At 37.4% G+C, this 25,536-nt stretch overlaps 1 protein-coding gene, 1 long non-coding RNA gene and 1 pseudogene across 11 annotated transcripts in view; 2 read left to right on the top strand and 1 right to left on the bottom strand.

Annotated features, from left to right (window-relative positions):
* The window catches only part of CCDC82 (coiled-coil domain containing 82), a 34,336-nt gene extending 31,066 nt beyond the window's left edge, over window positions 1–3,270 (bottom strand). For 2 of the 7 annotated variants that reach the window (XM_003992605.6, XM_019811594.3), the window contains exon 1: window positions 3,137–3,269. The gene's annotated coding sequence lies outside the window, so the exon portion shown is untranslated. Of the gene's footprint in view, window positions 1–804; window positions 1,615–2,653; window positions 2,793–2,997; window positions 3,092–3,136 lie in introns of those variants that run through there. The other 5 variants (XM_045038581.1, XM_019811596.3, XM_023239318.2 and 2 more) reach the window with 5 other exon arrangements.
* Window positions 2,989–25,536, top strand: part of LOC102900572 — a 57,756-nt gene continuing 35,208 nt past the window's right edge. For 3 of the 4 annotated variants that reach the window (XR_006586185.1, XR_006586184.1, XR_006586186.1), the window contains exons 1-3: window positions 2,989–3,183; window positions 10,022–10,121; window positions 17,996–18,191. This is a non-coding gene — a long non-coding RNA (uncharacterized LOC102900572). Of the gene's footprint in view, window positions 3,184–10,021; window positions 10,122–17,995; window positions 18,192–18,586; window positions 18,644–25,536 lie in introns of those variants that run through there. The other variant, XR_002736159.2, reaches the window with a different exon arrangement.
* On the top strand, window positions 18,686–21,172 carry LOC101101409 (annotated as a pseudogene).

Below are 25,536 nucleotides of genomic sequence, written 5' to 3'. Positions count from 1 at the left end.
ACACGTTTTAGTCAACACAAAATATTCTTAGTTGAAATTACACTTGGATTGCAAATTACAGAAGGCTTATATTAAAAATCAGCCAAGATGAGAATTGTGTGTAGTCAAAATTATCTTAATAATCTCTATATTCCTCTTGAAACTATATATCATACTGCTTCACAGCAGGTCCATCCAGTTTCTTCTCCTGGTTGTAAACAGATTACTATTATTGGTGTGTTGTGTGTGTGTGTGTGTGTGTGTGTGTGTGTGTGTGTTTAAGCACCAAACTGGGCAGCTTATATTGTGAAGCCATATAGTACAAATAAGTTTTTTTTTTTTAAGCACATAGAGCTAAATTTGCATAAACCATGCATGTGCATTACACTGTAATGTCTTTCTAATAAATCTGAACTGGGAGAAGGAATGAGAAAACATTTATGAAAACAAATGACAAATATGGCTTCAGTAGATACACTAAAGCAACTGTGAACAGTAGGAACATTAAATGAAAGATGATTTTATTAATATGCAAAAGCAGTTTCATGTACATTAGATGGTTATCTCACAAAACTATACCATGTCAAAAGACATTTATCATATCAATAGGTGGCTTCTACAACAGCAGTAGAAATGATTAACAATGTGACACTGTAAAAGTATCTGACTGCATATGGTTAAGCTATTAAAAACTCTTATATGTATAGTAATTTTTCAGCGCATTTTCATATGTTTTTAAATCCTGACAATGATCCTAGAAGGAAGATATTATCTACGTTCAGTTATAAATATCAAAGCCAAATACGCAGAGTTCAAATGACTTACCGAAGATCATACAGCTTGTTAGTGACAGAGCAGGGATTAGAAACCAGTTCTCCTGATTTCCTGTCCAGTGCTACACAATGACTGCTGCCAATATTATATTTGTACAAGGTGGTACAAATATAAAAGTCATTATTTTATCTCTCATTCATGCTAAATTTTAGTTTCATAAAAGAATCACCAAAATAGTTTAGAGTTTACAAACATGCTTTTTAAAAAAACTATTTTTTTAAACAGTGTTTTTTAAATAGTAACAGAATTTTAGTGCACGTGAGTTAGGCCAGTAACTTCTGGAAATTGTCCATCCACTAGGCAAGAAAAGAATGTGTAAAAGAAATGAAAATTTGTGACTTCCCTCTACCATCTTATTGATGACATTGATCACAAAATTTAAGGATTCCACATTGAGTCCAAAAGTAAAAATTTCAAAAAGTCGGTTTCTAAGGAGAAAAAAAAATTATTTTGGAAAACTGCAGTATTGAATATTTGAAGAAACAAATTTTATTTAAATAAATCAAGTCTCATGTGGCCAACTGCCAAACTTCCAGGGTCTCTCCTCATATTTCAAAATTGCTGTCACTGAAAAAGAAGATAATTTAAATGTGCTTGGCTTCTCTTTTAAAATTATGAATACTTTTACAATGTTAGCTGGGGAGGGAAGAATGATGACAGAGGGAAAGGGTGAATGAACTGAACCTGAGGAGAGAAATGAGAAGGTGAAGCTAGATTGATGAAAATGACATCTCTTGGGTCATCAGAATTCATTCAAAAAAAAAAAAAAAAAAAGAATCCATGCAATGGATGTAATTTCTTTATATGCTGAGTATACACTCAATTTCTTGAAATGAGAATTTAATCAAGCTTCTTTAACAATACCTTACCTTTAGGCAAAGAGAAAAACAAAGAAACTCCAAACAGAAAGCATTAAATAAATGAAGAAGATCAATACGATCACATCTTTGTGCTTCTGTGTGAATTATCACACAAAAGGCATATACAAAAACCAAAAAAAAAAGCATATACATAGCTTATGCAGTCTGCCAAACAATACAGATTAAAGGTAAAAATCCATATTGTTGTCTCTCACACAGTCATTCTACGACTCAAAGGTACTTGATGACGCTACTTGAATTTCTCATCAAAGGAAATATCGTGTAGCCTAGGCTTTAAGGTTAATTTATCCTGAAGAAAAGATTCATTCTAGGAATCACTTGCCCTGTCAGGTGACAGTTTACATTTTTAAGGTTTGAAGAGCAATGGAACCCCAGGCATTACTTGAAATTTCACCAGAAGGGATGTATTCCTATTTGTAAAACAACACCCCTCTCTGACATTTCCTTTTATATGATAGTTTGGAGAGACAACCTTAAAGAGGCCAAAGAAATGGTTATTGAATGCCAGCACAGGCTTGGAGCGTGGCACTACTAGAAGAAATCAACACGGCCTCTGCATCCACGGAGCTCACAACCTGATGAAATTACTGGGAACACCAGTGTAAACCGGCATAATACATGACTTAAGGGCTACAGTGTTATAATTCTGATTACGTTCTTTTCACATTGCTGTGGATACATTTATCACAGTTCTTCCACTGGTAGAAAACAGGGCAGCACAACATGACAGAAATAAGAAATGGAAAGATAACAGAGAAAGGTAATTCCCCCCTTTAGAATCACGAGCCAATGCTCCACAATTTCGCAGAGTGAATCCTGCCAGTTTCGCATCCGGGACAACTACAGTATTCATTAAAATCTTTAACACTGAAGGTGGTTCTCTAACTCCAGCAGGGATGGGTGGCAGAGGAAGGATCCTCTCTGCAGTTTACACCAGAGTCATTTTCCGGATTACAAACCTGGCTCTTTGACGGGACGCAGGTAGCCAGCGCAGCACGCCCACCAGTCCGCTACTCTGCCTCGGGCAGAGGGGCACGGTAGCTGGGAAACCGTACCCTTAGACCGAGCTTCACGATGACGTGCGCGGGACGACACAAACCCCCAGGCCCTAGGGGAGCTCCGCAACCCAGAAAACCAACAAGGGGCTGGAAAGGCTAGAAACCCGCGAAACCACCACTCCAGCTCCCCACTACCAGTCCCGCCCACTTCCCCACCGCGGAAGAAACAAACACCGGGCCCACTGCAGCTCAGCCTAGGGCGGCAGGGAGTGCAGAAAGACGCAGAAGGGGCTAGTCCTACCCACCCGGACAGCGCCCGCGGGAATTTTTTCCCCCGCCTGCCGGGAGGCGCAGCTTCCCCGGCTCAGTTAATAAACCATCAGCAGCCTGAGCGAGAGCGAGTCCCCGCCCCGAGCTGGCCCTGCACCGCCCCCGCGCCCTCACCTTTCAAAGCTCCTCCGCCTCTGCCTCCGCCTTTGCCTCCGCCCCAGGTACCCTCTCCAGACTAGCCACGCTCCTCCTCCTTCCGGGGACCAGGGGAAGTCCCGCCTCTGGGAGGAGCAGGGGGCGTAGCCGGCGGCGGGAGGGGGCATCTTCCGGGAGCGCGTGCTGGGGGAGGAGCGGTCGCCGCGCGTTAGTCAGGGATCGGTGCGGGTCCTGGTTCCAATTGAGGTGGGGAGAGGGGCCCGGCGGGCTGTGAGGGGCCGGGAGGACTGTCCAAGCTAAGCCCAGCGCGGGGAAGTGTGGCTTGCGGTGGAAGGGGTTGGCTGCTGGGGAAGCAATCAAACGTAGCCGTTCCCTTGGGGAAAGGGGCTAGTCCCCGACTCCGTGGCTCTTCCGCTCTCTGCTGTAACTTTGGGGTGTGGCAGGGGCTAGTGACGGACGTGTTTACCCTGGATCAGGGCTTGAAGGAGGTTTGTGGTCACGATGGAGTTATAGTCTTTATCGCGGCCACTGGGGGAATAAAACAAATGTTTGTAATCCGGATTATCCGCGGTGACTTGGGGCCTCCTCTACTGCCCATCTAAGTTAAAGGCCTGTTCCCTCAAACTTCCTTCCCTCTCACCTTCCTCTGCCGTCTCATTGCCGGCCAAGCCCGTCCAGGGACGGTGTCAGGGTCACCAGGTTCCTGGTAAGGTTGAAAGACTTAGGCTGTAAGACTGCTCAAGTGGGTCTGTGTGAAAGAAGGAAGGATTTTGTAGATTGTTTCAGTGTGAGTGTGGGGCAAGGGCCAGAGTCCCACAGCCTCAGCATGTCTGGGAAACGGAAGCGGGTGGTGTTAACTATTAAAGATAAGCTTGATATAATAAAAAAACTTGAAGACGGAGGTTCTTCCAAACAACTGGCAGTGATTTATGGGATTGGTGAGACAACAGTTCGGGATATAAGAAAAAATAAGGAAAAGATTATAACTTATGCAAGCAGTTCTGATTCCACAAGTCTTCTTGCCAAGAGGAAATCTATGAAGCCATCTATGTATGAGGAACTGGACAGAGCAATGCTAGAATGGTTCAACCAGCAAAGAGCAAAAGGGAATCCCATATCTGGACCAATTTGTGCAAAAAGGGCAGAGTTCTTTTTTTATGCTTTGGGCATGGATGGTGATTTTAACCCCTCTGCTGGTTGGTTAACTCGTTTTAAGCAGCGGCACAGCATTAGAGAGATTAACATTAGAAATGAAAGATTAAATGGAGATGAGACTGCTGTGGAAGATTTTTGTAACAACTTCCGAGACTTTATTGAACGAGAGAACTTACAGCCTGAACAAATCTACAATGCTGATGAAACTGGACTCTTTTGGAAATGCCTACCTTCCAGGACTTCTGTGATCAAAGGTAAATGCACTGTCTCAGGGCACAAGTCAATTGAAGAAAGAGTCACTATCATGTGTTGTGCCAATGCAACAGGTTTACATAAGCTGAAACTTTGTGTTGTGGGGAAAGCAAAGAAACCTCGCTCTTTCAAGTCAACTGACACCTCAAACCTGCCAGTCTCTTATTTCAGCCAAAAAGGTGCATGGATGGATCTTTCCATTTTCCGACAGTGGTTTGATAAGATCTTTGTGCCACAAGTTCGAGAGTACTTAAGATCTAAAGGCCTACAGGAAAAGGCTGTGCTCTTGTTGGATAATTCACCAACACATCCAAATGAAAACGTCCTAAGGTCAGACGATGGCCAAATATTTGCTAAGTATTTACCACCTAATGTGGCTTCATTGATCCAGCCCTCAGATCAGGGAGTCATAGCGACAATGAAGAGAAATTATCGTGCAGGTCTTCTTCAGAACAACTTGGAAGAAGGTAATGACCTGAAATCATTCTGGAAGAAGCTAACTCTGCTAGATGCACTTTATGAAATAGCAATGGCATGGAATTTAGTAAAGCCAGTTACCATTAGCAGAGCATGGAAGAAGATTCTTCCTACCATAGAGGAGAAAGAAGGCTTGGACTTTGATGAAGAAGATGTTTCTGTGGCTACTGTGGCCACCATTTTACAACATACCAAAGGATTGGAAAATGTGACTACTGAGAACATCGAAAAATGGCTTGAAGTGGACAGTACTGAACCAGGCTATGAAGTGTTAACTGACAGCGAAATCATCAGAAGAGCACAAGGCCAGACAGATGAATCTAGTGAAAATGAGGAGGAGGAAATAGAACTGATTCCAGAGAAGCATATTAATCATGCAGCTGCTCTCCAATGGACTGAAAACTTATTGGATTATCTAGAACAGCAAGGTGATATGATTCTGCCCGATAAACTGGTGATACGTAAACTTCGAGCCACCATCAGAAATAAACAGAAGATGACAAATTCAAGTCAATAATGGCATTTCATTGTTACCATTGTTTTGGTAATTGTGTTTGTAACTCAGTCTCTGCAATATGGCTTACTTTTCTTTGTGTTCTCAATTCTCAGACACAGTCCTATGAAATAGAGATACAAAAATGTATCTGAAGTGGCTCGAGGATTATGTGTTTTGCATCTTGTGTCTCTTCCTTTATTTGTACAGATAACTGGAAGCTGATTCTGTATAGATACAAATTACCTATACACATGTAGACCTGCAATTATCCCTTCTATTACAGTGGCATTTCCTAAAACTTCTAACAAAAATTATAGACAACGGAACAGATTGAGCACTTTCCTGAAATCTATAGTTCGGTTTATGAGGGCTGCCACAGTAATCTTACTTTGTGGTGACATCTTAAATGGTTATGTTTTGTGTATCTGTATACACTGACAGAATGAGAAATACCTATATTTTAGATTTCGGGGTGATCTGTAATAGTTTAAAGTGAAGTCCAATATGAGGAATCTGATCTATGAATTATAAAAATAACTTAGACATCATACTTTTATTCTCTTGCGTTTGTTTAGGTAGCAAGAGGGGGAGAGTTTTCTCGAATGAAGTAAATATAGGAATTGATTACTAAATTAGAAAACTACTTGAAAGTTGATATATAAAAGAGATATTCTGATCTATTTGTAGAAAACTGTGAATTAAAAATTTGGGGAACTTTAGGTTATTTATGAAAAGGGAATAAATAGGCTTGTTTTAATTGGGTCTTATGAATTGGGTAATTATTTATTCATGTAATTATAGTACAGATTTTGTAATGTTACATGTGGTGGTATGAACTCCCACCTTATATGTGGGGGAGAATCTTGGGAATTTATGTTTTTTTTTACTGTGTACTTGGAAATGTCTGTAGTTTGAAAAAGTTTATCATGCCTTTTTATTTGATATGAAAAGAAATGAACGAATAAATTTTGTTATTATTTTTAACAAGCCATAGGTTGAGACCTGTTTTATGAAGAAAGCAGAAATAATTACGGAAAGTAATTTTAAGGAATTTTAAGGAATTTCATGACTTACTCTTTTGACAGTTGTAAAAAGGTATTTATTCCAGAATCCATTAGCAAAATTAAGTCAGAATTTTGCTAAATTTGCTTAGTAAATTTAATGTTTATTCAACACATTGAAAAGACTTTACACGTATGAATATTGGTTTAATTTGTAATTTAAAAGCAATATGAGTCACCATATTATTTCATGCTTTGGCCCTTAAAAAATAAAATGTCCTCTCTCAGTTATTTTTTTAAAGGTTTAACTTTTTTATTAAAATATTTTGCATTTTATAGTGCCTTTCTTAGAATTCTAAGACTTCAAAGAGATTTAGCTTTCCCTAATTTCTGTTATCTTCATGATATATGTCAATTTTTTAAAAAAGACTTCTGTGATTAGAACTGTTTAAAAATTATTGCATGAATTGCCTCAGTGCACAGAGGAAAAAAAGCATCAGAAGTTAACATACATCTTGAATTAGATAATTATACATTCTGCTATAAATTAAATTGTATATAAAAGAATTTTTCATTTTTCTAACATGAAAATATGTATAAAAGCTTCTTGGAATTTCTGTCTGGGTTTGTTCAATTTTTAAAATTAATCTTGTCAGTGAAATTCAGCTGTATCATTGCCACCTAGTGGTAAAATTAACATTACTGTTAAGCTGTGTGGTTCTAAATTTTAATATCTAGTAAAAGGTTCACTGTTTTGTGGCCTTGAGTGTGAATCTTGTGACTCTTTCTCTAGCCTGTGAGAGACTGCTATTGTTTTTTAGATTTATACCTATTTGCTCTTTTCCAAAAGCTGGCAACATGGGTAGGCTACAGTTTGTTTTAGACCCTTTTATCCTTAAACATAAGTATAAAATCTCCCCTTTACTGAATATCATGTTATGTTCTAAACAATGTACTTGTATAACCCTCAAATTATGGTGGAAATACTGTTGCTCAGCTCATACTCTTAATTGCTGAAAATCACTTGGCTACAGTTAAGAATTTAAACCCAGGTATTTGATGACAAAGCCTCCACTTGTACTGTCCAACCTAGGCTAACCTCTTAACCTTTCCAGTCTTCAAATTTTATTTCTTGCCACCAACCTCCCTCCAGACCTGTAACGGATGTCTGAATTTACTTCTCTATTTTCTAGTGCACTTGTGGCAGCAACTGACCTTTCCTTTACTCTTTCATGAGGTTAGTCTTCCTCTTTCACTACTCTGTAGCTTTATTTCTGTTTATCTCCAATCTAATAGCATTTGAACTTGGATCATCTGTCTTTTGATTTCGGGTTAGCCATGCTCACTAAGGAGTCTTTCTCACTTAATTTAAAATCCACCATTGGGAAAATAAACAGCTCTTGCAAACATTTCTCTTTAGTTCATTAGACAATCTCAAAGAAATTTGAGGTGTGGGCACAGTATTATACCGACTGGAAACTGCTACTATCAAAACCACATGAGTATGTATGCACTCAGAGCCATACAGATCAAAGGGGGAGACATGAGATGATATGGGGAAAGAAGGAAGGATAGGTTGAAATACAAGAGGAGTTGGTTAGAGAAGGAAAAAGGAAATGTGGGCTAAAGTGAGGTGTATTTTGTAATGATGTGTATTGCAGCATCATAGTCCCAGGCTTAGTAGTGTGTGCAGCTCATTCATAGATGGTCCCTGAAATCTCTGCTTTTCTTTTTTTATAGAATGTTAAAAAGTCAGTGCCAAGTTAAATGCATGTGATCAGTAGTTGGGAATGGTTAGTGGATGATGACAGAAGCTATTTGGGTACTTCCTGTATGTGCTCCAAAGTCATCAATACTTAGTTCCCAATTCCTCTTCCCTTAATGTACTGTGTGTTTAGCTTTCTCATTCTCCACTAAGAAATTAGCCACAGACTTAGTTTTCTTACTGGTCTTGCCAGGTTTTCCCCTTGATGAGTCTTGATACAACAACAGTTCTCAGAAAACCAACCTGTACATTAAAGTGTTTCTTTAAACCTGTACTCCTAGTAGCCAAGAATTCTGTGGGAGTAGCTTTACCTGTAGGTATTGATAAAGTAAATTAGGAACTTGCTTTTTATGAGAGATTTGGACTTTTGGTGGGTGGTTGGTGAGTGAAGTAGAATTCTTTGCCAGGTTTAAATTTAGTGAATCAAAAATTGGTAGAGTCTTAGTATATGCGTAAGACTACTGGGGGTGATGGGTTTAGGAAAATATAAGAGGATGAATGGTTCTTGTCCTTAAAGATCTTGAAATTAATGTGGGAAAATGGTATTTGAGAAACAAAACAATACAAACCTATCTGTTTCGATTGTAATCTCATATAAAACAGCCAACATGATGTGATAGGGACTGTGTAAGGAGACCATCATGATTTATTTTACTTACTCATTTCTTCACTGGCTTGTTCTTTGTATACCCTCTACATTTTAAGCTTTTATTTGTTCTTGTTTTTTTACTGATTCTGAGTGATTTTATCCATTTCCTTTTCCTGCATGCTTATGACCCCAAATCTACCTCCAGTCACTGTTTTCAGAAGTCCAGATTTGTATCTTCAGTTGAGAAGCAGGATTTAAGTTTGGAAGGGAAATTAAAATTGTTGCTTTGCTTCCCCACTGTAGTAAACTCTATTAGCATTCTAATGTCAGAGCTACCTAGGTGGGCTAAGGAGCTAAAATAATTTTTTAATCGAATGCTAAACAAAGCTCATCTTCCTTGGTCTGAAATAGCAAAATAGGTCATTATTTTCTTAATCTCTGTCCTCTTAGTTAGCCTTTCCTGATATACACATGCCTTTGCTTCTGACCATTTGGTCCCACAGGCAGCCGTAGTAGTTTCTGTTTCTGGTATCCTGGTTGCTAGTCAAGTATCAAAATTAGTTGATCATGTTCCAACCTCCTTAAAAGACCATCATTTGTACTCTTTACACCAACGTTATTCCTTAGAAATGTACTCTGTCTTCCCCATTTTAGGCAGCTGGCAACTTCACACAGTAGTCTCATGCAATTAGAAGTTGGGTGTGAAAGAATGCCCAAGGGTGAGCAGCAGTCACTGGGGACACCTAATGTGAAAACTTGTATCTGTAAGGCCTTAGAGTCCATGAGACTTGTAGTATATTGTGAAATGGTTTTCGTGATTTGTGTCTGTTAATACTATAAGATCAAGGATCAATGCTTTGCAGAGTAGTAGACATTCAGCAAACGTGTACTCAGCAAACCCTAAATGTATACTTTCTGTGCATAAGACGTGTCCTAGGCAATGTATGGGATACATGGATAAGACTATCCACTTCAAGAGATTTACAATAGAAAGAAAGATGCAGAAAAAGGAGTGAATTAAGTGTTACAATGCTGATGGAATGCAAAGGCAGGACTCATCAATTCTGATGTGACATAAAGAAGCACAATCTGATAGGAGGAGTGGAGTCGAAACAATTGAGTTGGTCTTGAAAAATAACTGAAATTTGCATTTCCCTTTTGTCTTCAGCCTGTGCCAAATGTGCTCCTGCCACATCATCCCCACTTGAGAACACTGCTATAGAGCTACAAGATTATAGGTATTTGGTCTGCTGTTCAAATTATTGAAGGTAATATTTACAGAATATTTTTTACCACTATTCCAAATTACCCAGCCTCTGGTGGTTATTTTTCTGATGCCTGCTTCCTGATCACAAATGTAATGCCACATACTTGAGATTTTTATCACAGCAGCACCCCACTTCAAGGTACCCATTCCACTATTGATCAGGGTAACTCTAGCTGATGAAACAAACCTCAGAATTTTAGAGACTTATAATAAATCTTTTTCAGCAGTTTTATGATGATAAAGGACTTGGTTGGAGTATAACTTTAAATAGTGATTCACAGATTTAGGCTCCTTCCATCTTGTGATTTTGCATTTGCTAGACTCTTGCAATCTCCTGAATCTAGTCAACAGATGGGAAAAGAGAGAACAAAGAATATACACTGCTTCTTAGAAACTTCCTTTCTCAAAAGTGAAATACATTATTTCAGTTCACATTCTAATGATGAGAATTAATCACCCGGCCCTACCTTGGTATAGGCAATGCTGGAGAATGACTCTCTAGCTAGGCAGCTGCTTCCTAGAGACCACCTTGTACTATGGAAGGGGAAAGCACACATTTAGTGAATAGCCCTTTCTTAAACAAAAAACAAGCAATTCTTATAGAATCATGTAAGGAAGTTTTAAAAAGAATATCAGTGTATGAGTCCAACTCCAAGAGGATCTGATTTAGTTCATCTAGGGTGGCTATAGTGTTTGTTTTGTTAGTTTTAAAGTTTCCACATATCTCTCAGTATGCGGCTAAGGTTGAGAACCATAAGATTAGGAATTTGCGAGGTGCAGAGAAGATGTGGAGACAAGAGAATAACCGGTTCCTCTGATTGACTATGAGGTCAAGACTATATATCAAGACAAAGTAATGAGGAAGCTACATAAATAAGCAAAAGCATGTATATGCACCTGTATGTCTTTGTTGGGGTTAACTATGATATCAGAGGAGAAAATATGGAACTTGGAAGCAGAAGACCAATATTTAAGTCCCAGATTTATCATTTTTCAGTTCTAGAATTTCTAGTTGCTTGTTTTTCATAAGTACCTATTCTTTCATAGAGACAATAATCTGTTATTTAAGTGTATTAATTTTACTTATTTGAAAATTATAGTTTGAATTCTCTACAGTCTCTGACCCTTCCCTAACCTTTACTGAGTTGGTAGTCTTTCATGGAGTTGGTACTATTCCAACACTTGGACATTGTTAATTGTGCATTGCTTATGCAGCTGAGATTGCCTGAAACACTATGGTCTCTGCTTAGACAGCACATATTATGGGAAGTATAGAAACATATGTTAAAGTTTGGTTGGAGCCACTGATAGAATATGCAATGGACATTATAACCTGTCAGATGGAGAACTTGGGAGCTTGTTTTCTTTGGACTTCTCTTCCCAGCTTTCACCATTTCATTATATGGAACACAGTTTTCTCCTGCATAATTTATGGTCCTCCAAAAGTTTACCTTCTTATTTTTAGGATGGCTATACTTTCTTCTTTTAATATTTTATGTATCTTTTTCTATAATGTATGTGATCGATATAAGAATAAAGCAGGGACGCCAGGACGGCTCAGTCAGTTAAGCATCTGACTTCGGCTCACGTCATGATCTCATAGTTCATGGGTTCGAGCCCCACATCAGGCTCTGCTGACAGCTCAGAGCCTGGAGTCTGCTTCAGATTCTGTGTCTCCCTCTCTCTCTGGCCCTCCTCTGTTTGCACTCTGTCTCTCAAAAATTAATAAATGTTAAAAAAATTTTTTTAAAAAAAGATAAGAATAAAGCACCCAATATCTCCATTTATCCTGATATCAGAAGTCCTGGCAGCGTGATCTTGGGTGAGTCTCTAAGTCTCTCTGAGTCTCATTATCTCTAAAATGGGGATAATAATTCAGACTGTTAGGAAGAATAAATAAAATAATGAAGAATACTTTGTGAATGAATGCTAGTTTTTATATTATTAATAGGAAGGATTAAAGGACCAGAGGCATCATAGATGATAAGAGTGAGAGAGTTAATTGAAACAGTAGGAGTTTGTGGTTGAAGGGAAGGATAATAAAGATCAAGATTTGCAACTTTAGGTGTTCACATTGTGTTGAGGCAATGTATACAAATGGGCTCTGGCGTTCCTTTTTCATTGCTCTCTGCTTTCTCTTATTACTATATGATGTGGGGACTAACCCTTTTACTCACATTCTAAATCAGAAGACACTCCCCCCCCCCCACATTACAGTTGACCCTTGAACAATGGGTTTGAAGTATTTGGGTCCACTTATATGAGAATTGTTTACAGTACTGTAAATGTATTTTATCTTTTAATTTTCTTTTCTCTGTCTTAAATATATATTCATCAACTGTTTATTGGTAAAGGCTATTAGTAGTTAAGGTTGGGGGAAGTCAAAAGTTATATGTAGATTTTTGACTGTGTGGGGCGTCAGTGCCCCCAAACCTTGCATTTTTCAAGGATCAATTGTATAATTATGAAATATTTGTAGATTCTTACTTTAAGGACAAATCCTGAAGGAGAAAAGGACATTTCAATTAAGTCCTAAAGGTAGTGAAGGAATAAAAAGATCAATTGTGGTTGAAAAGCCCTTTCATGGGGCGCCTGGGTGGTTCAGTTGGTTAAGCGGCCAACTTCGGCTCAGGTCGTGATCTCGCGGTCCGTGAGTTCGAGCCCCGCGTCGGGCTCTGTGCTGACAGCTCGGAGCCTGGAGCCTGTTTCAAATTCTGTGTCTCCCTCTCTCTGACCCTCCCCCGTTCATGCTCTGTCTCTCTCTGTCTCAAAAATAAATAAACGTTAAAAAAAAGAAAAGAAAAGAAAAGCCCTTTCAGGTATACACACTAAGATTTAATGGAAAAGTTAATAAAGTTTCAAGGAACAGATAAAAAATCTGAAAAGGAGGGAGGGGATATTGAATAGATTAGTGACAAGCATTTGGATAATCTTTTGTCTCTTTCTGAATGAAGGAAATGAAAAATAATAAAACAGGAGTAATAATGATGGCAGATTCGTTTTGAAAACTTGTTTAACAAATATGATCACACTGGGATGATTTTAAGTTGAGAGAAGTTTATGGTTTCAGTTTACTACTGAAAAGAAAGCAGTGGGAGTCTGCCTTTTCACTAAAAGCATTTTCACAAAAGATAATAGAAATGATTGGTATTTGATGCCATTCTGGAATTAAAAGAATAAATAGCATTAAGCAGTCAAGTAGCTCTTCCATGCTCCCTTTTTATACATGTCTAAGACCCTGTGTGGATTTGTCTAGTATTATAAATTGACACAAGTAACAGGGATTTGTCTAGCATTAGAAATTGACACAAGTAATGGAATTGTCAGTACATATGTGAGGGTGAACAAGTGCCCAAATTTCATTCTTTTATTTAATAGGGCTTTTCTTGCATAAGGCATGTAAAGAAAAGTCTTTGTTGCAGAGATGTATGAGGGCTCCATGGGAACTGAAAACAAGGCTGCATTTGATCATATAGTTAAACACCACTGTTATTTCCTATTTTGATTTAAGTAGGACTAGCTTTTCTTTCTTTCTTTCTTTCTTTCTTTCTTTCTTTCTTTCTTTCTTTCTTTCTTTCTTTCTTTCTTTCTTTCTTTCTTTCTTTCTTTTTGGTTCTGTGTATTACAGATGTTTTAACAAATGAAATAAAATTGAATGCCATGTGGAAAAATCAGTTATCCAGGAAATAATTTTTAAGCTGTATTTGTGCCCTCATTAGCAGAATTTTCTGTTATCTTAATAGGAAAAAATATGTTTCATATATTAAACAATCAGATGTCTCTTAAACATTTGCCCCCTTTTAACTTGAGGTCTTTGTTAGTTCCTTTAATGTAACTGTGACATCTTATCTTTTATTATTTGTTCATTCATTCACCTCAAATATTTATCTACCTATGAATATTTACCTAGTTCATAACAAAAATTTAAAATAATTATCCCCTAATTTCTTCTTGATTTGTATAATTATGAACTTGAAATTAAATCCTTATATATTTTGTATGTTAGAAAAATGACTAATATTAGGTGGGTATACTACTTCATTGATCAATGAGGTGATGAAGAGAGATACTCAGAAAGATTGATGATTTAAAAAAAACCTTTTTTTAATTTTATTGATTTTTTTTTTGAGAGAGAGCGAGAGAAACCAAGCACATGAGTGGAGGAGGGGCAGAGAGAGCAGGAGAGAGAGAGAATCCCAAGCAGGCTCCATGCTGTCAGCACAGAGTCTGATGTGGGGCTCAAACTCACAAACTGTGAGATCATGATGTGAGACGAAGTCAAGAGCTGGAGGCTTAGCTGACTGAGCCACCCAGGCGCCCCAGATTGATGATTTTTGATGAGTTTTAGCATTCAAATTGGTTTTAAAACCAGAATTATTCTGAGATTGTCATTTTGAAATGCATATAACACATAACATTTATTCATTGATTTATATGAGTGATAACAAATATTCTTGTTCACACACAGTTATTTATTTACAATACCCATTTTATATTACCTAGAGATGACTTGATGGTTTTAAAATAGAAAAAAATTCAAATACAAATAAAAGTAGAAAGTTGAAGAAAAATGTTCAATAATGATTCGACTCTATAAGTATTAAAATATCTACTATAGGAGTTTAATTTTAACTGAGTTTTCATAAAAGCTCTCCCAACATAATGGATATTTTCTTGAATTGCAAAGATGCCTGGTCTTTAATACTTTTTTTGTTTTACTTTTATAGTCATGATAGATGCTTTAACAGCTATATGTGCTATAGCTTGACAGAGTTGCCTTCTAACCAAGCTATTGTCATCATTCTTGGTTAACTAGCTTGAATATATGAATTTACCCCAATTAGGATATAATTAGGCTAATCCTGATTTGGGTTGACAAAGAGCCTTGCAGGTATTCTAAAGACAAAATTAATTTTCAAGGGTTCAATATATTTCTTATTAGTTCATAACAGTATAAAAAGTTACATAGCATTTTTAAAAAGCATAATACACAAAAGCTGCAAAATAAAAGTAGATGTTCATGACATTTATTTTCTGTTTACCAGATTAGGACACCTTTTCCTAATCTTTAGCATTTAATAACATTTAAAAAAATATACTAAAGGAAAAAAAAAATCCAAGCATGAATGACTGTGATAAATTCTATCATCTAATGAAATAAAGTTTATTAAAGATGACTGATGGTGTCCTTTTTCCCAACTCTGCTCAACACAAAATGTGTAGGATGGACAAGAATGTGGTTTGTGGGAGCCAATGTAGAAAATGCTTAAATGGTTAAAAATCAACCAGTAATTAACGAAGTGTACATTAACAGTATAATACTTAGTGAATATTTACAGGAGACTTACATATGCCTGACACTGCTCTAAGTACTTGGAACTTAGCAAGAGACAGCTATATATTGTTCTTAGCTCATGGTTACATACAACAAACTATTTTATTTCCCTATGGACCAGCTAACAACAGGGAGTGAGTTTGTGGCTCAATAAAAGGCTTAAATTGGTGCTAGAGTTGTCTCCAGATATGAAGAACTTCCTCTGGAACTAGTAGAGCTAATTAGACTGCCCTTCACTAAACTGTTAGAAGAGGGTCAGTCACTGCATTGGTTGTTGGATGAGATGCCCTTTTCAACTCCAATGCTCCATGATTCTTTTACACTGAAGAGCTGTAGGGAGAGTACTGATCAAATTCCAAACAGGAATAAAAATACTTTCAGAAGCTTTCATTTATGCATTCAGTGAATATTTACTCAGTGCTAACTATATATCAGACACTGTTTTAACGCTTGGCGATCTAGCTTTTACAATAAGTATGGTGGGTTTTGGAATGTAAATCTTCCCTTTGATTTCTGTGGCTTCAAAGAACCACATTTTGCCATCAAAATATGCCTAATTATAGAATAAAAAAAAAAAGAAATCCAGAAAGAATTAGACAACAAACATAATGAGACAGATAATATGACTCTTTCGATAACCTTTTTTGTTTAAATTGAATTTCATAAGGACTTGTTGTTTCTGGCACTTAGGACAAGATTGACCTTTTCCTCTCATCCATTTATAATTACTAACTGCCTAGTAGTGCACTACTAGGTATTTATCCAAAGGATATGAAAATGCTGATTTGAAGGGGAACATGCACCCAAATATTTATAGCAATATTGACAATAGCCAAATTATGGAAAGAACCCAAATATCCACCAATTGATGAATGGATAAAGAAGATGTATACACACACACACACACAATGGAATATAATTAACAATCAAAAAGAATGAACTCTTGCCATTTACAGCAATGTAGACGGAACTAGAGTGTATTATATTAAGAGACAAATACATGATTTCACTCATGTGGGATTTAAGAAATACAGCAGATGAACATAGGAGAAGGGAAGGCAAAATAAGAAAACAGAGATGGAGACAAACCATAAGAGAATCATAAATACAGAGAACAAGCTGAGGGTTCATGGAGGAGGGATGGGCAGGGGGGATAGGCAAGATGGGTGTTGGGCATTGAGGAGGGCACTCTTTGGGATGAGCACTGGGTGTTATATGAAAGTAGTGAATCACTAGGTTTTACTCTTGAAACCAATATTACACTGTATATTAACTACTTGAATTTAAATAAAAATAAAATTACTATGCTACAATAATAATGGATATCATCCATTGAGCATTTACTATGTGCAAATCACCCTGCTAGATTATTTCCATGTATGTAATTTATTCCTCACAGCAATATTGATATGATGCAGGTAGTATAAGTCATAGTAGTGTCTCTTTTACTGAAGAGGAAACAGGCATGGAGAGGCTTACTAACTTACCTAAGGTGAAGTGTCGTAGACTCTAAGTTTAAAGTTCTCTTGGCCAGCAAAAGAGTGGATGCTGGATTAAAGCAAGAGATGGCTAATGTCTGGGAAAAGACAAGAGCCTCGAATAAGGGTCCTTGCCCCATATTTATTCAGATCAGAAGGCTTACAAACGTGATGAGTGTGTACAAAGAGACAAACTAGGAACATTAACTTGGGATGTGAGGGAAAAGGGGGGGGGTTGAAAATAAACAGTATTTGGGGTTTGGGTCAATATAGAACAAAATCCAGGAGCTGGGCAGATGGGTAGATGGTTGTTAACAGAAGACAGGAGGCGCCATGCCTGTTTATCTTTGCCAGCCTAGGGGATGAGACAGACAAGGGGAATAACCTCAGGGTTAACAAGGCACCTTTTCTTTTGTTAACCGTCTCCGCTCTGGGCTGCTTTGCCTGCAGCGCAGCGGTCCATAGCCTTCCACCCTGAACATCTAATCTTGTTTATTTCATATACGTATGTATTGGGCACCTTTGCACCATTTCTATTTCCCGACTTTGTCTCTCCCTCTCTAGTTTGGGGGCTCTGCACCCTCTCTCTATTTTGGGTGCCTTTGCAACTCCTTATTCCTGGTGCCTTTGTGCCTCCCTATTCTCGGGGTGTCTTTGCATCCCCCTATTCTTGGAGTGCCAATCTGGTTTACCCAAACTCAGGTGTGAGCATTTTATGGCTTTGTATTTCTTTATGCCTTGTTAACCCATTGGTATAAGCCCAGGGGATTCCCAAGCTTATCCCCCACAGTGAAGCAGCTAGTAAGAGATGATACAAAAAAAACTGTTAAAAAAAAAAAGCTGTGTATTGCGCTTATTTTCTATTTGGTATTATTAACCACGTACTATGTAACCTTTCTAGATAAGAGAATCTGTATGCCTTGCATACTGATTCTCATTTGTTATTCTGCAAATTTAATAAGTGATAAAAGAAGTAGATATAATAAGATAGAAGAAGTAAATGGTGGAAGTTCAGAAATGTTTCAACAACACTAACCTATTCTTTCTGATTTTCCTTCATAGACTCCTCTTCCTATTGAAATTGGAGGTATTTCTTAGCATTCGGTGTAGCAGCTCTACCATGTTCTTCTCCCTTGCAACATAATCCCTGAGTGGCCTTGTTCCTGATATGGATTCTTTTCACTAAAGTTTTTTAAATCTCAAGTCTGCAAAGTTTCCAATACAGCCACTTTCCTTTGTGCCATCCAAATCAGTCTAGGTATCCAACAATCTAAGTACATTTGGAGTTTGAATTGTATTTTAAACTTGTAATCATTTTTATCTGTAAAATTAGTATTTACAACCAGAGATGAGATTTAGCTAATTCTATAATTTTAAGAAAATCTACATAATCTTTATATTTATTGGTTAGTTTGAGCTATCTCAGTGAGGCCATAACAAACTCATTATTAATAAGATAAAACTAACCCCCTATGTCAACATAGATTGCAATTTATGTGAATATGTTTTCTAACAAATATAGTTCCCTAAAACATAGTTTTAATCTCAAGTTTATAAAGCAATATTTGGATTCATTTTTGAACAATTTCAATATTACAGAATTTTGTTTCCCATTTAATAAAACTTCTTTTTTTTTTTTTTTTTTTTTTTGAGAGAGAGAGAGAGAGAGAGAGAGCATGAGCAGGGGAGGAGCAGAGAGAGAGACACACACATACAGAATCTGAAGCAGGCTCCAGGCTCTGAGCTGTCCGCATAGAGCCTGACACGGGGCTCGAACTCAAGAACCATGCGATCATGACCTGAGATGAAGTCGCATGCTTAACCGACTGAGCCACCCAGGCGCCCCCTATTTTTTTTTTTTTTGCCATTTTTAAGAAACATCTAAATGAAAACCTCAAATTGTGATGGCACAAATAAGTATCAATTAGTATTTTATGACAACTCATGTAAACCTCTTTTATCTAATTAACAACATGTAATAATGGTTTGTTGTGAGACTTATATTCTTTATGATAATAGATTTCCATTTGAACTTCTAACTAAAATGCTAATATTAACAGCTTCTGACTCCCTTTAAAATTTTTAGTCAAGGTGCATCAAAGAATTTGTAGATGAGGCTTATGACTATCTTTTGCTCAATGGAGTCAAGCGGAGGAATAGCGAATATCACATTATTTATTGGCTGTAAATGAAAACTAGGAATCAATAGAAAGGATTAAATCATAAGTTGTTATACAACTCACATATGCATTCGTTCATTCATTCATTCATTCATTCTGTTATTTATTTGACAAACATTTAAAAAGTATATGCATAAGGCTAGTTGGGATAGAATATCTTACATAAGATACAGCCCTTGTCAAGGAATTTAGGCTCATAAGTATGTCTTCACTATGAAGATCATGTTCACTAGAGTTTTCCACATCAAACAATAGAACCTTGGACCCTATAGTTCATGAAAAGGTCTTGTTAAAATCTGTTAAAACGTACTAAGTATATTAAATGACTAGACCAACTAGATGTATGCACGTTATGCAGAGTTTTCCTTTGAAACTAACAGTGTTATAATAGCGCTCCAGTTAATTTCACACAACTACTCTGAATAGTCATTAAACAGTATTAGAACTTGCCAGCCCTGCAGCATTGGGTGACACCTCTCCAGTAAGAGCTCACAGGGAGGAGGAACCATTGCTCTGGTGCTGCGGTCCCACTGCCTGCTTGATGGCTGCAGACCACAGTGGCCTGGAGTGCTTCTACTGCCTGGGCAAGAGGCAGGGGATGTGGGTCCGAGCCCTTCCACGTGGGGAACTCTGTCCTCCCCTCCAGGCCTACGCCCACATGCTCACAGTCAAGGAATGCAGCAACCACTGCAAGTACTGCTTTGCCAGGAAAAAGGGATTGTTCAAATGTGGAAGATGCAAGCAGGCATTTGACTGCAACAGGGAGTGTCCGAAAGACACTGTTAGAAAGACGGTTGGCTTATGCACAAGATGGAATGTTCTTGCATGGGTTGTTTTGCGGGGGGCGGGGGTTGGACTGGAATCCCTCAGAGATGGTAAGGCTAACTGCAAGGATTCCGGCCAAACAGAAGATCCACCCAGAAAAAACACCTTCAGAGAAATTGTTGGCTGTGAAGGAGTTTGAATCACATCTGGATAAATCAGACAATGAGTAGAAGGACTTAATTCAGGTGACATCACTGCTCTTTGTCACTTTCCCTCCAAGCACCTCCAGTTCCCTGGCAGTGATAACTTGGTGGTACTCTTTGCACAGTTTCACTGTAATGGCTTTACAACTGAAGAGGCAGAGCTTTCTCATTTGGGATATTTCCCCGGGCAATATTTCCTGAGGTTGCACTGATGAATCATAGTTGTTGCCCCACTGTCATTGTGACCTACAAGGGGATCCTGGCAGAAGTAAGAGCTGTACAGGATATGAACCTGGGAGAGGAGGTTTGTATCAGCTATGTTGACCTCCTGTACCCAACAGAAGTCAGGAATGACCCGTGAAGAGAGTCTTACTATTTTACCTGTCAGTGCCAGGAGTATACCACCAAAGACAAGGATAAGGCCAAATTGAAAATCCAAAAGCTCAGCCATTCCCCCAAAGGCAGAAATAATCTCTGACACGATCAGATATGCACGCAATGTCCTGGAGGAGTTCTGGGGGGCCAAGCACTACAAATGCCCTCGCGAGCTGCTGAGTATCTGTGAGCTCAGCCAGGAGAAGATGAGCTCCGTGTTTGAGGACAGCAATGTGTACATATGGCACATGATGTACCCAGCCATGGGTGTCTGCTTGTATGTGCAGGACTGGGAAGGAGCCCTGTGATATGGACAGGAAATCGTTAAACCCTCCAGCAAGCATTCTCCTCTGTATTCCATGGCTTCCATGTGGTTGAAGCTGGGAAGGCCATACAGGGGCGGGGAAATAAAGCTGCTGGAGAGAAAGCAGTGAAGAAGACCATTGCAATGAGGGAAGGAGCTCTGGCAAAGATCATTTGTACATTAATGATATCAAACAAGAAGTTGAAACTATGCTGTGAGTTTTCATTTAATGCTAGTGCAGAAACCTTCAAGGATTTGAATATTTCAAATCATACACCTCATTCTCTCATTTCTGCAAAATCATTGGAATGAAAACACTTTCTCTTAAACCTTACATGTGGCTTACCTGGAAGTTGGTCTTAATCTTTAATCTTAATAGCAAAATAAATTCTGAATGTTTTTTGTCCCCTAAGAGGTATGGCATGGTTTCATGTATTATCATACACTTTGGACAGAGAAAGTTTAAAAAATGAGATTATTTTTTCCTTCATGCCTGAATGATGAAAGAGAATAGAAAAGATAATGGTAAAAAAAATATATAAAATGCAACATTGTTACCTGGTTTTTTAAATTAATAGATCTCATTTTTAGAGCAGCTCTAGATTAATAGAAAAATTATGCAGAATGTACAGAGTTCTCACATACCATCTTTTCCTACCGTACCCTCCTTACAGTTTATCCAGTTATTAACCTCTTGCTTTAGTGTGGCACATTTGTTATCATCAAGGAACTGATAATGATGCATTATTATCAACTAAGGTCCATAGTTTATTAGGGTTCACTCCTTGTGGTGCACAGTTCTAAGTGTTTTCACAAATGGGTAACACCGTGTCTGCCATTACAGTGTCGTACAGAATCCTTTCACTGCCGCCCAAATCTGGTGGTCCTTCTTTAATCACTCCCTCTTTTCCTTGCTCTCTCTGAACGCTTGGAGGTCACTGATCTTTTTACTCTCTATTGTTTAGCCTTTTCAGGAATGTTATATAGCTGGAATCATACACTGCAGCATTTACATACTGGCTTATTTACTCAGCAATACGCATTTAATGTTCCTGCATGTCTTTCTGTGACTTGATAGCTCATTTCTTCTTATCACTGGGTAAAATTCCATTGTATGGATGTACCACAATTTCTACATTGCCCTATTAAAGGACATCTTGATTCCTTCCAATTTTTGGCAATTATGAATAAAGCTGCTATTAACATTTGTATGTAGGTTTTTGAGTGGACATAAAATTTCAACTCATTTAGGTAATTATCTTGGAGTACCACTGCTGAATCATATGGTAAGACTATGGTTAGCTTTGTAAAAAACTGTTAAACTGTTTTCCAAAGTGGTTGTACCATTTTTCATTCCATCAGCCATGAATGAGAGTTCCTATTGCTCTACACTCTTAGTGTTTCACATTCAGCCATTTTTTTTTATTTTAATTTTTTTTTTCAACGTTTATTTATTTTTGGGACAGAGAGAGACAGAGCATGAATGGGGGAGGGGCAGAGAGAGAGGGAGACACAGAATCGGAAACAGGCTCCAGGCTCTGAGCCATCAGCCCAGAGCCCGACGCTGGGCTCGAACTCCCGGACCGCGAGATCATGACCTGGCTGAAGTCGGAGGCTTAACCGACTGCGCCACCCAGGCGCCCCAACATTCAGCCATTTTAATAGGTATGCAGAGGTCTCATTTTTTAAATTTGCAATTCCCGAGTGATATTTGATGTTGTGCATCTTTTCATAAGCTTATTTGTCATCTATATATCTTATTCGGGAGATGTATGTTTAGATACTTTGCCTGCTTTGTAATTGGTTGTTTTCTTATTGTTGGGTTTTAAGAGTTCTTGGTATATTTTGTATACAATTCTTTCATCAGCTTTGTGTTTTGTAAATATTTTCTGTGGCTTTTCATTTCTTAACAGTGTCTTTTGCAGAGCAGATGCTTTTAATTTTAACAAAGTCTAAATTACCAATGCTTTCTTTCATGGATGATATTTTTGGAGTTGTGTCTAAAAAAAGTCTTCACCCTAGGTTTCCTACTATATTATTTTACAGAAGTTTTGTAATTTTGTATTTTACAATTAGGTCTATAAGAGATTTTGAGTTAATTTTTGTATAGGGTGTAAGACCCATGTCTAGATTTATTTATCTTTTGCATGTATATGTCCAGTAGATCCAGTGCAATTTATTGAAAAGAGTGTCCTGTGTATATTTTATTGTTTTTGTTCCTTTATCTAAGATGAGCTGACTATATTTATGAGGTCTATTTCTGGGATCCCTATTTTATTTCATTAATCTATTTGTCTATTCTTTTACCAAGACCACACTATTTTGATAACTATAGCTTAATAGTAAGTCATGTGGTGTTAATTCTTTTATTGTTCTTCAACTTCAGAATTGTGCTGGCTATTCTGATTCTTTTGCCTCCCATTTAAACTGTAGAATCAGTTTGTCTATATCCACAAAATAACTTGCTGGGATATTGATTGAGATTTCATTGAATCTATAGATCAAGTTGGGAAGAATTGATAACTTGATGATATTGAATCTTCCTACCCTTGAACCTTGAATATCTCTCCATTTATTTACACCTTTTTAAATTTTTGTCACCAGAGTCTTAGTTTTCCTCATGTAGATTTTAGGTTGATTCTAATGTAAATGGTGTTATGCCTCTAATTCCAAATTTTGGTTATTCATTGCTGGTACATAGGAAAGAAATTATATTAACCTTATCTTGCAACCTTCTATAATCATTTATTAGTCTTAGTTCCAATTTTTTTTGTTAATTCTTTCAGATCTTGTTCATAAGTAATCATGTCACTTGTGAACAAAGGTAGTTTTATTTCTTCTTATCCAAATTGTGTGCTTTGTTTCCTTTATGTTTTATTGTGTTAGCTGAGACCACCAATATAATGTTGGAATGTTCCAATAGGAGTGGTGAGAAGGACGTAGTTACTTTTTAAAAAGAAAACATTTCATTATTTCATGAATGTGATGGCAGAACGAGGCAGTTTAGCATCAGATTAGATTAAAATACGAAATGTAATCAGGTAGAGAAGCCTCTTGTGGAAAAATTTTACAGAGAAAACCAATTCAAATATTCTTTGCAGACAGTAATTCCTGATTTATATAATGGATCAAAATTAGATTTTTTTTTTCTGTTCTATTTAAGTCAGTGTCCATAAACCACATAAATCAATTGAATGGGGAAACCCCTCTTATATCAAGTACAAGGAAGGCCTTCAAAGGAATAAAAAATAATCCATGAATACCACCCCCCCAACACACACACGGGAACATATAAAACATGTAAAATGTTTTCCTACTTCCGAATTTAGTTTGATAATAAAAAGTAATTTTAAAAAATCAAACATTTAGTGAATATTATGGAAAGAAATGGAGAAAGGAGAGCCAAACTAAAGGGAAAAGAAAAAAATACTTCTTCAGCCTAGTTACGGACTACCCAGATACCACAGCTGTATTAATATTTTTTTTAATGAAAAAACAGAAGATATGAAGAAGAGAAGTAGTAAAAACGACATATCAACCTGTTTACAAGATGAATGCAGACACACATTTATTTGACACTGAAGTTGCAATCAGGTATTAGACACAATTTAATGGGAGAGACAATTACAGTGACATATCAAATCACAACAGGGGAGGCATACATACAGAGCAACAGAGGAACAAAGGGAAAAGATAATAGATATCTGGAAGATCACACACACACACACACACACACACACACACACACACACCATGAAGCTCCATATAAAAGACAAAAAGCCTACAGCCAGCAGAGACACAGACATGATTCACACACCACTGTCCCATTTTAAGGTGCAAATCCTACTATAATTTTGTTACATGGGTGTTTTTGATTTTACATGATTCTTCCATTTGGAAACATGGATGATCTTGCAATATTAATTTTTCACACACAAAAAAGCAGAAGTTAAGCCCTCTGGAGAAAGTTCAGTAAAAAAAAGAAAAAAAGACATTTTAAATGGAGTAACATCACCATCTTGTGGTGTTTCAGAATATTGACTCTGCTTTTTAATGACATTTTGAGTTTATGTAGTTCTACGTAAAATATAGCTAACTTGATTATTTGTGAAAATAATCTAGATTATATATGACATTACCAGACTCAGAACAAGAACAAAGAAGTGATCCATCTACATACATTTGCAATTAACTTTCCATGAATTTATTACCTGCAGATTTCTTTTTTTGTATTACAGTTCCTCTGTTACTTTCTTGCACTCTACGATGTAATAAAAAATGGGGACCTCTGCCCCCTGCCCAATGCTTATTTTGCTAAAATCCCTTCCCTCAGGGGACTGAGACCCTTTTGGTTATCTACAATGTGGAATAAAGTCTCTAAAAATGCATGGTTAGGAATGTTAATATATACTCGGTTCTATATTTGACGTTTTTTGCTTCCTGGCTTGGTTCTTTAGCATATAAGGTTTCATTTTTAGTCAATTTAGGATTTAGTAGCATTCCCTGAACTGGCTCTGATGTGCCCAAACTGTGTAACTAGAACATAAAAGTCAGGATTATGAGAGATAGCTCCCATTCGTCAGATGCTTACAGTCTAGCTGCGGATGTAGACATACACACAAGAACCACATGAACAAAACAAAACAAAACAACAAAACAAAAGAAAACAAAACAACAAAACAAGGTTACATAGAAGTTATCTTGAAATGCCATATCACATTTTGCAGTTCTTTCCCTCTAGCTTTTGCCTCAGTCATTAAATTGATCTGATAAACT

Source organism: Felis catus, chromosome D1 (assembly GCF_018350175.1).
Source record: "Felis catus isolate Fca126 chromosome D1, F.catus_Fca126_mat1.0, whole genome shotgun sequence".
Classification (NCBI taxonomy): domain Eukaryota; kingdom Metazoa; phylum Chordata; class Mammalia; order Carnivora; family Felidae; genus Felis; species Felis catus.
This window is presented reverse-complemented; position numbering and strand designations above follow the sequence as displayed.